The sequence below is a fragment of the Diorhabda sublineata genome, chromosome 11 (genome assembly GCF_026230105.1).
Source record: "Diorhabda sublineata isolate icDioSubl1.1 chromosome 11, icDioSubl1.1, whole genome shotgun sequence".
Taxonomy (NCBI): domain Eukaryota; kingdom Metazoa; phylum Arthropoda; class Insecta; order Coleoptera; family Chrysomelidae; genus Diorhabda; species Diorhabda sublineata.
Window position 1 is genome coordinate 4,250,762 of NC_079484.1, and position 14,510 is coordinate 4,265,271.

Below are 14,510 nucleotides of genomic sequence, written 5' to 3' on the forward strand. Positions count from 1 at the left end.
TGCCTTTCCATTTATTATTGGGTCTCCTTAGTAAGTATTGATAAGATAAAATTCTGATAGTACGTTAAACTTTTCTAGTACTTGTGTGTAAAAATAAACCGAAGTTGTTGATCTGGATAGCGAGTTTATGAGTTCATTGAACCTGTATTATAATATTTATATCATTTATATTTACAGATTCCCGTAATTCGAATTTTTATTCTTCTATTGATAAGTAGGACTAAAGTTTGTTAGTAGACGTTACGTATTTTCTGAAAAAATTGGACTTAGATGCCCGTTTCTTGTTGTCTATTACCAGTAACATCGTTAGAGCTAAAATAATTTTAATAAAATGAAGAGTTGCTTCATTTCGTAGCGTTTTCAAGGTAATATTACTTCACGTTAACTTCTGCAGATCCATGTAAATCGACTATTATTACGGAATAGTAGATCGTGATCAAGTTTGCGACAGTGTATCATGAATTAAGCATCAGATAAGATCACTAAATCACTAAACGAGATTTGTTAGATTTATAAAAATGTACCTGGCATATATGTATGTTTATAAAGACACGTTTCAACGCTTCCGATTGCAGTGAAAATAATAGTTAGTCTGCGGATAGGATCTTTTATGGTCACGTAAATATATTGGGAAAAAGGAACGTGCTTAATGCAGCGATAATTCAGTTCAATTCATAGTAGAAAAGAAATTTTTATGAAAACAACATTATCTAATAGTTTCGGAATTGTTTACGTGTTATCTGAAAATTTTCTAGATTACATGACAATGATACGGGGTCTTGTAAAGCCGAAACAACATTTACTGGGTATTTTCTAGCAAATATAAATTGAAATTTATAAATACGAGGGTTGCTACTTAAGTTTTGACTAATAAAAACAATTATTTATAATTGGACATGGCTTTACTATTCTCCATTGAGATCAATACACTTTTTTTCCATTCCGATTGTGGTACCTCCGAAACATGTGATTTGAACGCATCAACCGATTCTTCAGGTTTGGAAAAACGTAATTTATATTTGATCTGCGGGAATAAGAAGAAATCATTGGGTGCCAAACAAGGACAGTACGGCGGATGACCCGTCAATTCGATATTTCGATTATTCAAAAACGTTTTTATTTGAACTGACGTGTGACAGCTCGCATTGTTGTGGTGGAGAATGATTCGTCTTCTGCGATTGATTTCCCTGATTTTTTCTAGCAAATCTGGCAAATAAATGCTGGTGTACCATTCAGAATTGATGAGTACAATAAACGTTGATAGATCATTTTGAATTAGCGCGCAACAGTTATTTTGTCCATATTTCTGGGACACTATTTTCTACAGTGATCGTTCTCCTTCGCTCTAACCTCCACGGTTATTTATTTTCAGCTTCAAATGCATGATTCGTTGCTATGATTCGTTGCCTGTCACGAATTTATAGACGGTTTTTGACACGAGCTTTGTTTGAGCGATTGTCAAATTATGCGGCAACCAACGCGAACAAATATTTTTGACTTTTCGACGGTCTTGCAATAACAGTTTACGCACAGCATCAATATTTTCTGACATAACAGCCGATTTTTGGACGACCTTCACGAAATTCATCCAGAATTCTAACCGTTTTTAACATCTCACTAGCTAGTAGTCCACGTATGTTTTGGTGACATAACTAAAATTGATTTGGTTGGAAAGTTTTGATACAACAAACTTGCTTAGTCGGGTTATAACTTGTTCTGGACTCTGGAAGATCGTCTTAAAGGTGTGGAGCTGGTTTTCTCCCTAAAAGTGATTTCCTCTACATCTGCTTGTCTTGATAATAGGAGGATTGTCTATCTGGTTATCACAGTTTTTGGCCGTCCCGAACGTTCGTCATTAGTCAAACTGATATGACCACAATTGAATTCAGTTGCTCAAAATATTGCGGTCTTAAATGATGGGGCGGAATCTTCGTCCACAGTGTCTAGCTTCTCTTTCATTTGCGTAGACTTTTAATCAGAAGTTAATCATCTGATGTGGATGAAATTTCAGTAAGAATTTTCCCTTTTATACCGATATCGATCTTCAGGTTGAGATCGGGAAGTTTTCACACAAAAGTACTCCAAGTACCGGATGATTTTCTTGTTATTTAAGCAAATTATCAGCAATCAATTATTTATATCTAGAAGAAGTAAAGCAAGCCGGAGGAGAGGATGCCAAATGGGAGACAAAGAGATAAAAATAATATGCTATGCTGATGACGTAGTAATCATCTCGGAAGACGAAGATAACCTACAGAAGCTCCTATATAAATTCCAACAAATAGCGAACACGCACAACATGCAAATATCCACAAAAAAAACAAAATCTCTGACAGAAACTAGAGCGGCGAACACAACCACTGAACGGCTCCTAAGAACAACAGAAATGCGGACCCTGAGATCAATAACAGGACATACGTTACTCGATCGGAAGAAATAAGCGATATTCAGGATGTAGTAAGATGGGCAAGGAGCCGCAGAAGAGAATGGAGAGAATATGTTGACAGAATGCCAAATGAACGGTTAGCAAAAATTGCAAAGGAAAAGAAACCAGACACAACTCGACCTCCTGGACGACCACCTATAAGGTGGTATGAAAGGTATCCCAACTACTCCTGGCAAACCCTTGATGAAAATACAGGACCTAGTCCTAACGTAAGAAGAAGAAGAAGAAGATTGCTTTCACTCCATTTCAGAATGTTTTCAAGATCTGTATTGGTGGTGATGATCTGCCTGGTATTAGCTCAATTGAATAGCCTCAAACCTCAAACCTTTCTGAGGTGTGTACATCGATAGTTACCTGGATGGTTCGGTCTTTGAGAAAACTACTAAGCTAGTCGATAAATGAGGTTGGTATACCAAACTCTATCAAAAGCCTTCGCTATGTGCAGCGCGATTGCTGTGGACTCCCCATATTTCTCTATAGTTTCAAGTCATACGTTCGCGGTTGATATATGTTTACGGAAGCCATACTGATGGTCGCTGATGATATTGATGGACTCAAATTCTCAAATTTTAAGAAACGGCTCAATTGGAAGCGATTTCAGATAACTGATGACAGAGAAGAGCGCGCATTTTACGGATTATGTTTTGGGCAAATAGACCTCGTATGAATTCTACGTAAGATTGATTTTTTGAACAGTGAGGAGTTTATAGTTTTGATCACACTGTCCATTAAATCTAAATTGTGGCATTAGTATTAATATATTTATATAGATCTGATTATGTGTGAGATATTTCTGACATTAAAGAAACATTCAATTATTATTATAACTTCGTTTGGAAAAATTTTCCTTGACCCCTCAGTTTACATGATATGTTGCTGTTGGATAATCGTTAACATGAAACGGATATTACGTACACGTTCTTTGATTTATGTTCATAAAGAACAAATTACTACGAAAATCATTATTTATAAAAACGAAATTTTTAGAATTCGTTAATCTCCTGATATCAATTTTCGTTTCTGTGGACCAAGTTCCACTTTGGGTTACCCTATTCAGCGATAATAACATTAATATAGCATAATTTATTCTGTTTTTGATTGCAATTTGAAAATAAATTAACTGCTAACGTTTTTGTTGAAAACAATTTGTACTTTTATTGATTGATGATCATTCTCATTTTTTTAATTGATTAAACCCAGTGGCGTAGCGTGCTTTGGAGGGGCCCTGTATCAAAATTAGTTGGGGGGCCCAAATCAAGGGTAAAATTGTCTCACAAAAGATACAAAAATGCTTGCATTTAATTAAAATAAATATTTAATGCATCTAAATGTTTCAGGGCTGTTTTAAAATTAGTTTTTTTTTGATAATTTTAAAAGAAAGATACATTTTGACGTTTCGACTTATCTTTCTTTTAAAATTATCAAAAAAAATTAATTTTAAAACAGAAGAGACCTAAAATAAAAAACATTTAGATGCATTAATATATCAAAAAATCTAAGAAATAAGAAATTAAAGAAATAAATGTTTATTGATTATAAGTTATCGCTTTCCCCTAGAAACTGAGCTAGCCAAACAATTCAAATTAAATGTACACTTTTCTTGCCTTTTTTTTCGGCAAATTGATTTATTAAATCATCTTTAACTGCAGACGATTTCAGTTTTTATAACATTTAAGCCTCTATAGACAATAGTGACAAGTCTGATAGCCGTTCCGGCCCCATCGAAGTTCTTGGGTAATTTTCTATCAGTTTTAATTTTGAAAAACTTCTTTCAGCTGTTGTGGGTCGTAACTGGAAGTGTCAAGAATAGAAAGCATACTGTTATTACCTCTGGAAAATTTGATGCAATTTCATTTGTTCATAAGAATTAACTGAAATGTCTTTATTGTATTTAGCCGACAGTTTTCCGGAAGCATTTTTTATAACTTCGTTTGAAGAAGATAGGAGTTTCTTCGGTTGTGATACTACAGGTCACAAAGGCTCTAAAATCTTTGTTTAGTTTGAGAAATTAATATATCTAAACAGCGATAGTATACAATGACTTTGAATATGATTCCGGGTCTGAAATTCTCTCATCTTGTGATAACTCATCAAAAAAAACGCTTTGTTATCTTTCGTCTTTTATTTTTAAAAACAGTTGTCTTTTCCTAAATCTCTGGACTCATTTAGCAAACCATTGAATGAATTTTGATTTCTTATTTCGCTCAGTCTATTCAAAAGATTACTTAATAAAATACTAGCTTTCTGTAAGTCATTATTTTCATGTTGTTGAGCTTTAGAAACAGAATTAATGATTTCAAATAATTCATCTTTTTTAGTAGAAATAAAATTTAGTTGGTACAAAGTTTTCATGATTAATAAATATTTTTTTATTTTTTTTTGTCGATAATAAAGCGTCGTTTTTTAAAGACCAAGTAGGGCATACGTTTTTAAGGGTAATTTTGTATTTTTCAGATGAATCGTTATTCAACATTGCCAAGAGTTTTATACTATTACTAAAACAAGTATATATTTTTTCTAAATTATCGAAAAAAGTAGACACTTCAATAACATGTTTCGCAGCATCGTTTAAAATTAAATTTAATGCGTGTGCAGCACTTTTAGATAAATCAATTCCATATTCTTTAATCGTATTTAAAATTTTAGTTTCAAGTCCTTCTGCAGTGGAATCGGTTACTGTTATAAACCCCAAAAATGACATACAGATTTTTTATTCTTTAGGTACGTTATTATCATTTTCTGTTATCGAGATGTGTCGAAAAACTACAGAAAGTCTTGTGTTGTGTCCAAAATAGTTGCCAGAAATGAAAACATTTCACTAATTTTTGTTTATGATCATTGATACGGCGGTAGCTACGCCCCTGATAAAACCTTAAGGTTAAATAGATGATCTGGTTTGGCACGTCGCTCAGCATTCCATGGTCGGCGTCTAGATATGTTATTGAAATAGACATACCCATTTAGGATAATTGGTCAATTAACGATTAACATCAATGTTCTAGCAGAAAATAGTTCTTAAAGTGTGATAGTTGTTGATATAAAAAATGCATTTTTCCATAATAACTGCTTTTATTGACGGATTCGTGATGCTATTAGTGCCAGTGGCGTAAGATGATTTATTTTTGATGAAACAATAACTCTAGGTACTATTGGGACAACGCTACAATGGAATATTAAAGTCGAGGTTGTTGCACGAACCATACCTCAACCATATCTGGAAAGCATTAAGAAGTTACAGCTCTAAGCCGGAGCTTTCGCCTAGAATAGTCTTCCAAGCTTTACCAAGAGGGAGAAAAGGTCGTTAGGTATCAAAATTTACAAAAGGAATAAAAAATGTCTCGTTCAAATGAAGCGTCATTTAGTAAAGTGAACTGTTTCTAATATTGACCATTAGGCTCATGAATGCGTTCACCAGGTTACAAGGAAACGGAGCCTCCACCTACAAGTGATGAGATGGGTTTTGGAAAATGGATACCACCTTTTGGCGATAGGGAAATTGTCAATGAAGAAGATGAAGCTTTCGCGAAGTTACTGCTATAGCTGAAGAAGGGGATATGGAAGTTTTCTCTTGGGCTTCGAGAAAAGGGGTCGTCTAGTAGTCCAGTGGTTGACGAGGGTATTTTTCGTTGTAGCGTTGCCCATTGTTGATCTGTTTTTGGCGTGACTGAAGGCAAGAGATTTTTTTATGCGAATGCAAAGCTGCAGCTCTATGTAGGAGCTTTCGCTTCGAATATGATCAAGCTCAGTGCTACTACCAACCTCTAATTGTACCAGAATTGGATATTGGAAATTCAGAACTGTGTTTAAATGCATTCCAATATTCGTGTACTGTAGCGATTGGTCGATTTCGCTTAAAAGAAAACGAAGAAATCGTTAGATTTGTTTGCAGCATCGACCATTATGCTCATAATTAAGTTCACCAGGTTACAGGGAAACGAAAACCTTCACCTATATGTGAAGAGATGGGATTTTGGAAACGAAATTCACGTCTTGGTGATAGAGGAATCGTCAAAGAAGGCTTTGTTCAGTCGTTGCTAGTAGCTAAAGATGATGATAGGGAAGTTTCCTCTTGGGCTTCGAGAAAAGGGGTCGTCTAGTAGTCCAGTGGTTGACGAGGGTATTTTTCGCTGTAGCGTTGCCCATTGTTGATCTTTTTTTGGCGTGACTGAAGGCAAGAGATTTTTTTATGCGAATGCAAAGCTGCAGCTCTATGTAGGAGCTTTCGCTTCGAATATGATCAAGCTCAGTGCTACTACCAACCTCTAATTGTACCAGAATTGGATATTGGAAATTCAGAACTGTGTTTAAATGCATTCAAACATTTGTGTACTGTAGCGATTGGTCGATTTCGCCTAAAAGAAAGCGAAGAAATTGTTAGATTTGTTTGCAGTTTCGACCATTATACTCATAATTAAGTTCACCAGGTTACAGGGAAACGAAAACCTTCACCTATATGTGAAGAGATGGGATTTTGGAAACGAAATTCACGTCTTGGTGATAGAGGAATCGTCAAAGAAGGCTTTGTTCAGTCGTTGCTAGTAGCTAAAGATGATGATAGGGAAGTTTCCTCTTGGGCTTCGAGAAAAGGGGTCGTCTAGTAGTCCAGTGGTTGACGAGGGTATTTTTCGCTGTAGCGTTGCGCATTGTTGATCTTTTTTGGCGTGACTGAAGGCAAGAGATTTTTTTATGCGAATGCAAAGCTGCAGCTCTATGTAGGAGCTTTCGCTTCGAATATGATCAAGCTCAGTGCTACTACCAACCTCTAATTGTACCAGAATTGGATATTGGAAATTCAGAACTGTGTTTAAATGCATTCCAATATTCGTGTACTGTAGCGATTGGTCGATTTCGCCTAAAAGAAAGCGAAGAAATTGTTAGATTTGTTTGCAGTTTCGACCATTATACTCATAATTAAGTTCACCAGGTTACAGGGAAACGAAAACCTTCACCTATATGTGAAGAGATGGGATTTTGGAAACGAAATTCACGTCTTGGTGATAGAGGAATCGTCAAAGAAGGCTTTGTTCAGTCGTTGCTAGTAGCTAAAGATGATGATAGGGAAGTTTCCTCTTGGGCTTCGAGAAAAGGGGTCGTCTAGTAGTCCAGTGGTTGACGAGGGTATTTTTCGTTGTAGCGTTGCCCATTGTTGATCTTTTTTTGGCGTGACTGAAGGCAAGAGATTTTTTTATGCGAATGCAAAGCTGCAGCTCTATGTAGGAGCTTTCGCCTCGAATATGATCAAGCTCAGTGCTACTACCAACCTCTAATTGTACCAGAATTGGATATTGGAAATTTAGAACTGTGTTTAAATGCATTCAAACATTTGTGTACTGTAGCGATTGGTCGATTTCGCTTAAAAGAAAGCGAAGAAATCGTTAGATTTGTTTGCAGCATCGACCATTATGCTCATAATTAAGTTCACCAGGTTACAGGGAAACGAAAACCTTTACCTATATGTGAAGAGATGGGATTTTGGAAACGAAATTCACGTCTTGGTGATAGAGGAATCGTCAAAGAAGGCTTTGTTCAGTTGTCGCTACTAGCTAAAGATGATGATAGGGAAGTTTCCTCTTGGGCTTCGAGAAAAGGGGTCGTCTAGTAGTCCAGTGGTTGACGAGGGTATTTTTCGCTGTAGCGTTGCGCATTGTTGATCTTTTTTGGCGTGACTGAAGGCAAGAGATTTTTTTATGCGAATGCAAAGCTGCAGCTCTATGTAGGAGCTTTCGCTTCGAATATGATCAAGCTCAGTGCTACTACCAACCTCTAATTGTACCAGAATTGGATATTGGAAATTCAGAACTGTGTTTAAATGCATTCCAATATTCGTGTACTGTAGCGATTGGTCGATTTCGCTTAAAAGAAAACGAAGAAATCGTTAGATTTGTTTGCAGCATCGACCATTATGCTCATAATTAAGTTCACCAGGTTACAGGGAAACGAAAACCTTCACCTATATGTGAAGAGATGGGATTTTGGAAACGAAATTCACGTCTTGGTGATAGAGGAATCGTCAAAGAAGGCTTTGTTCAGTTGTCGCTACTAGCTAAAGATGATGATAGGGAAGTTTCCTCTTGGGCTTCGAGAAAAGGGGTCGTCTAGTAGTCCAGTGGTTGACGAGGGTATTTTTCGTTGTAGCGTTGCCCATTGTTGATCTTTTTTTGGCGTGACTGAAGGCAAGAGATTTTTTTATGCGAATGCAAAGCTGCAGCTCTATGTAGGAGCTTTCGCCTCGAATATGATCAAGCTCAGTGCTACTACCAACCTCTAATTGTACCAGAATTGGATATTGGAAATTTAGAACTGTGTTTAAATGCATTCAAACATTTGTGTACTGTAGCGATTGGTCGATTTCGCTTAAAAGAAAGCGAAGAAATCGTTAGATTTGTTTGCAGCATCGACCATTATGCTCATAATTAAGTTCACCAGGTTACAGGGAAACGAAAACCTTTACCTATATGTGAAGAGATGGGATTTTGGAAACGAAATTCACGTCTTGGTGATAGAGGAATCGTCAAAGAAGGCTTTGTTCAGTTGTCGCTACTAGCTAAAGATGATGATAGGGAAGTTTCCTCTTGGGCTTCGAGAAAAGGGGTCGTCTAGTAGTCCAGTGGTTGACGAGGGTATTTTTCGCTGTAGCGTTGCGCATTGTTGATCTTTTTTGGCGTGACTGAAGGCAAGAGATTTTTTTATGCGAATGCAAAGCTGCAGCTCTATGTAGGAGCTTTCGCTTCGAATATGATCAAGCTCAGTGCTACTACCAACCTCTAATTGTACCAGAATTGGATATTGGAAATTCAGAACTGTGTTTAAATGCATTCCAATATTCGTGTACTGTAGCGATTGGTCGATTTCGCTTAAAAGAAAACGAAGAAATCGTTAGATTTGTTTGCAGCATCGACCATTATGCTCATAATTAAGTTCACCAGGTTACAGGGAAACGAAAACCTTCACCTATATGTGAAGAGATGGGATTTTGGAAACGAAATTCACGTCTTGGTGATAGAGGAATCGTCAAAGAAGGCTTTGTTCAGTTGTCGCTACTAGCTAAAGATGATGATAGGGAAGTTTCCTCTTGGGCTTCGAGAAAAGGGGTCGTCTAGTAGTCCAGTGGTTGACGAGGGTATTTTTCGTTGTAGCGTTGCCCATTGTTGATCTTTTTTTGGCGTAACTGAAGGCAAGAGATTTTTTTATGCGAATGCAAAGCTGCAGCTCTATGTAGGAGCTTTCGCTTCGAATATGATCAAGCTCAGTGCTACTACCAACCTCTAATTGTACCAGAATTGGATATTGGAAATTCAGAACTGTGTTTAAATGCATTCCAATATTCGTGTACTGTAGCGATTGGTCGATTTCGCTTAAAAGAAAACGAAGAAATCGTTAGATTTGTTTGCAGCATCGACCATTATGCTCATAATTAAGTTCACCAGGTTACAGGGAAACGAAAACCTTCACCTATATGTGAAGAGATGGGATTTTGGAAACGAAATTCACGTGTTGGTGATAGAGGAATCGTCAAAGAATGATGATAGGGAAGTTTTCTCTTGGGTTTCGAGAAAAAGGGTTCTCTAGTGGGCTTGTAGGGGCTTGTGGATTTGATTCGCGACTAAAGGCAATGTTGACCGATCTTTTCCCTGACTGTTACATCCTAGAGTTCCGAGGACACGAGATTTTCTTGGGAGAATGCATAAAGAAAAGTCGTAAAAAGATGCAACAACGAAAATATTGGTAAATTTTTTTTGTTTTCTTGTGATTAGTTATTTTCATCTGTTGGTGTAACACATTATCTAAAGTTATATTACGTTACGTGTGCCGTAGCAGTAGCCATGACGGATTCTACAAAAAAAGATGTTCGAGGTTCTCAACATACTTTATGGAATCCTCGTGACATTGAAACTAGGATTTAGTGAAAGCCACAAGGTCAAATTATTACATAAAAACGTTATCACAAAAGTAAAATTGAAGACATACATACGTTAATTACACAATAATTCAGTCAGCATTTAAATTAGACGTGAATATACTGCCTATTAGATGATAAAGGTTATTAGCCATTTCAAATGTTGTTTTTTTGATTTTTTAAGTTGAACGTAATGGTTTGTTTACGTTAGGTACAAGACTTGTTGCCACATCTACTAAAATTTTCATAAAATCTTGGATGTCTCAATTTGGATTAAGAATATTTTGAGATATCAGTCATTTATAAGTACCCAGTCAGTCAATTAACAATAAATGGTATAATAATTTAAAGAGAAAGTTACATTAATGATAATATAGTTTGTCATATGAAATTTACTAACATCATGAATAAATAAATTTTAAATTTGTTTGGTTACAACTAATAAGTTGTTTTATTAAAATATGTGAATAACTTATACATTATAAAAGGGATATTTGTACATTTACATAAGATTAAATTAATAATTTCTATCTTTAAAATTCTTGAAAAAACATAAATTAACTTGGAATCAATGACACACTTAGTAAACAATCATAAAGTGATACAAAAAATTCCTTTTCCTCTTTTATCTTTAGAATGATTATATATAAACTAGCGAAAGTTTTTAACAGAATTTTTAGAGCTGTAAAGTTTTTACAGTTACAGTTTTTTAAGTTTTATATCGGGGAAGCTCTCTTTGATGGAAGGATTAGGATCGCTGTTTATTATATCTCTTAAAGCATGTATCATTTCGCTTTTTGAAAAAACTTCGTCTTAATACAGTTGAGTACAAATCATTAAACGATTTTAACACATTTCGGGAAGATCTAGAAGTTTTATGGCGAGCACGGCAGATGTGGATAGTCTGAGAGACTTTTAAAGGCCAAAAACTGATAATCAAAAGCAACTTGTGGCCTGGCACTGGACAATTATTCAGTCTTCTTTCTCAGCAGATCGTTTGGCAACGAGATTTCAATTTCTTCACAATTCTAGATTCGAGAGATCTAAAAACCGTGTTACTCCTTTAAAATAGCTTTTCGCAAATGATCTTGGATGAAGTTTTTCCCTTGAATTTCCCAGCTTCTCCATACGTTAATTCTTTGAATGATTTCCACGTGTTTTTTCCATGTGTTTTACCTCTTGTTCTTATTTTCCGAATTTGTGATAAGTAGACGGATGGATGCTATTAAAATGAAGTTGTTGTTAGATAATTTTGGGAGAAAGCATGTCAATTAAAGACGAGGAACGGGTTGCATGTCCTGTGAACTCAAAAACATAAAACAAAGTGGAAAAATTGAAATGTTTGGATCCCATTCTGATACGGAGAAGTCAAATGGAAACTATTCCTGACCATGGATTCAACGTTGGGATAATGCATTGCTATAAGTAGTTACAGAGAGATTAATTCTTTTTCTCGATAAAATAATTTTGGTTTTTTAAAAAGAAGAGATCTTCAATAACAACATTTAAAAATGGGTCAGTTAAATGAATAAAATTCGCCTCAGAGTAAAATTAAACCTAAAGATATAATATGTGTTTAGCCTCATAAAATAAGTATTTTTTGGGAATTTTATATACCTCGAAATTCAAATTGAAACTGTGTTGCGAGATTGCGGATTCACTTAAAAACAAACAACGTGTCGTATATTTTAGTATTGATTAGAAGTTGCCACGTTTTTTTCAGTAGAAAAAATTCCACCATAATACAGTTTTGCATATAGAAAACGTTATATGTTATTAACCTACTTGAAATCTTGAAATCGCAATAATTTATTTTCCTCTATAGAACTAGTTGCATAAGTTTGGCAAATGTCAGTTTATTTCTATTAACAAAATTAACCGGATTCAGTTGACGCCTTTAATATCGCCAAGTATCACCTTGAAAAGATTTTTTTTTGTATTCTTAATTAGTTATTAGCGTATTTTTGTAAGTGAATCTAAATCGTAGAATTATTCAAATAAGTAAAAAGACACTTGTTCAACACCTTCTTAACGATTACTTTAATGTAGTTATCATTTACCTAGTTGGTTTCTTTTACAACTCATAGCGACATTTCCAAAGTATTCATGAAATTTTCTTGCGTGGCAACGTCGCCAACGACGTCGTCAAATATTTCGCATGGATATGGAATCTATTTTGTCATACTATCATCATTATTTTCGACGAGTTAAAACTATCTGTATATGGCAAAATACTTATGTAAAATCATGAAAATTTCTACGTTTGGGTTTTCGGATACAATCTTTTTAATTGGAATATTTTCAAAATTAGCTACTTCATACATGCATATCTAAATATTTACAGAAAACATGAATTTGCCTTATTTTTTACCACTGAATACACTAAATAGAAACAACCGGGTGGTTCTACTTGAAAAAATAAAGAAATTTGATATTTATGAAGTTAAATTTTGAACACTTATTAAACACACCCTGTATAAAATGAAAAATTTTTCAGCATAGATTCAAATACAACTGAACTTCCTAAACGCAACCGAACAGAAACCATTTTCATATCTTTAAGGGCATCACCGTAAAAAAATAAATTATAAGGGTCTGCAACTGTCAAATTTTTTACAAAAAAATTAATAACTCAAAAAGTATGCATTTTTCGAGAAAAGTTTCTTAACAAAACTATACTAAAATTTTTCGTAGATTACAAAAATGTATTAATATATACGGTGTTCCATTTAAAATAACAAAGTTACAGCAAATATTTTAGTTAAAAAGATCGTATCAGAAAACCCAAAAGTAGAAATTTTCATAATTTTACCATATACAGATAATTTTAACTCGTCGTGGGACACCCTGTATATAGGGTGTAGAGATATCTTTTTATTGTCTATTTCTTGTGTTACATTATTCACTTTTGCTGCAGAAGCTGTTTAAGGTAAGATTGAATCAACAACAGATGCGATTTATTTGTATTGAGGATGCTTTACCCAACGGAATTGCAACCTTCTATTTTTTCTATTTTCGTTCAAAATAATGGCTCTTTGAAAAACCGGAGCATCAGATTTAACTGGGACTAGTAAAGTCTATCGTTAATGATGAAGCTTACTAAAAATATGTGTTGTTTCATCAAGACAATGCACCAGCTCAAACATCCGTTATTGCAATGGCCAAAATTAATGAATAAAAGTTTGAATCGCTATCTCATGTCCCCTATTCGCTAGATCTAGTCCCCTAGGACAATATTCTCTTGACGATATCATAAAAATCGTATCGAACTTATTGAACATCGCTGGGAAAAGTGTAGTAAGCTAAAACGAGATTATATTGAAAAATAAATATTTTTTTTTCCAGAATTTTTTTGATTTTCTTTCTTGTGCCAGGGAAATAGATGTTCTAGACGGGTCCGAGAACGGAAGTGACGTTTACGGGCTACGACGTAATCTCCCTATCGCATCAGTTTTCAACACACAACGTATTTCGACATTTAGATGCTGCGGTGAGACGTGGCGATAAGGATACTACGACGTAGCCCGTAAACGTCACTTCCGTCCCTATACCCGCCTAGAGCATCTACTTCTTAGACCATTCTCGTATGTAAATGCTGAATAGTTCTAAAATATACTTTACTTGTACATGATTCAACTTTGCTTGGAGTAATGTCTTTCAACAATTTTTTATGGTGAAAAAAATGTGGTTCAAATAATTGTGAACTAAGGTATTAAAGTTCAGAGGTTAGCAGAGGCGGCAGAAGATATATAGCATACAGGCGGCCAATCTGTAAAACCGCCACTATTAGAAAAATATTTTTTGTTTGGAAACCTGGTTGACAGGGTACCTGGGAGATCAGAATATACAAGACCTGTGTGGGACCAGTAATGACATACTAGATACCAGAGACCAGAGCAGAGAACACCGTAACTAAGCGGCTTTTAAAAACTACTGAGATCAATAGCGGGACACACATTATTTGACTAAAAGATAAATGATGAAATAAAAGAAACATGTGACATCCAGGATGTAGTGAAATGGAGAGACCACGTGGACAGAATGTCAGATGACCGGTTGGCAAACATTGCAAAGGAAAAAAAACCGAATCCATCCCAACCACCAGGACGACCACCTACAGGATGGCATGAAAGCTGGACTTCATCATCTCAGCTGCAGATAGGAAAC

General features: G+C 35.3%; 1 protein-coding gene across 2 annotated transcripts in view; it reads right to left on the reverse strand.

Moving 5' to 3' along the window:
* The window catches only part of LOC130450186 (DBF4-type zinc finger-containing protein 2 homolog), a 43,828-nt gene that overhangs the window by 5,274 nt on the left and 24,044 nt on the right, over nt 1–14,510 (reverse strand). The window lies entirely within an intron of this gene.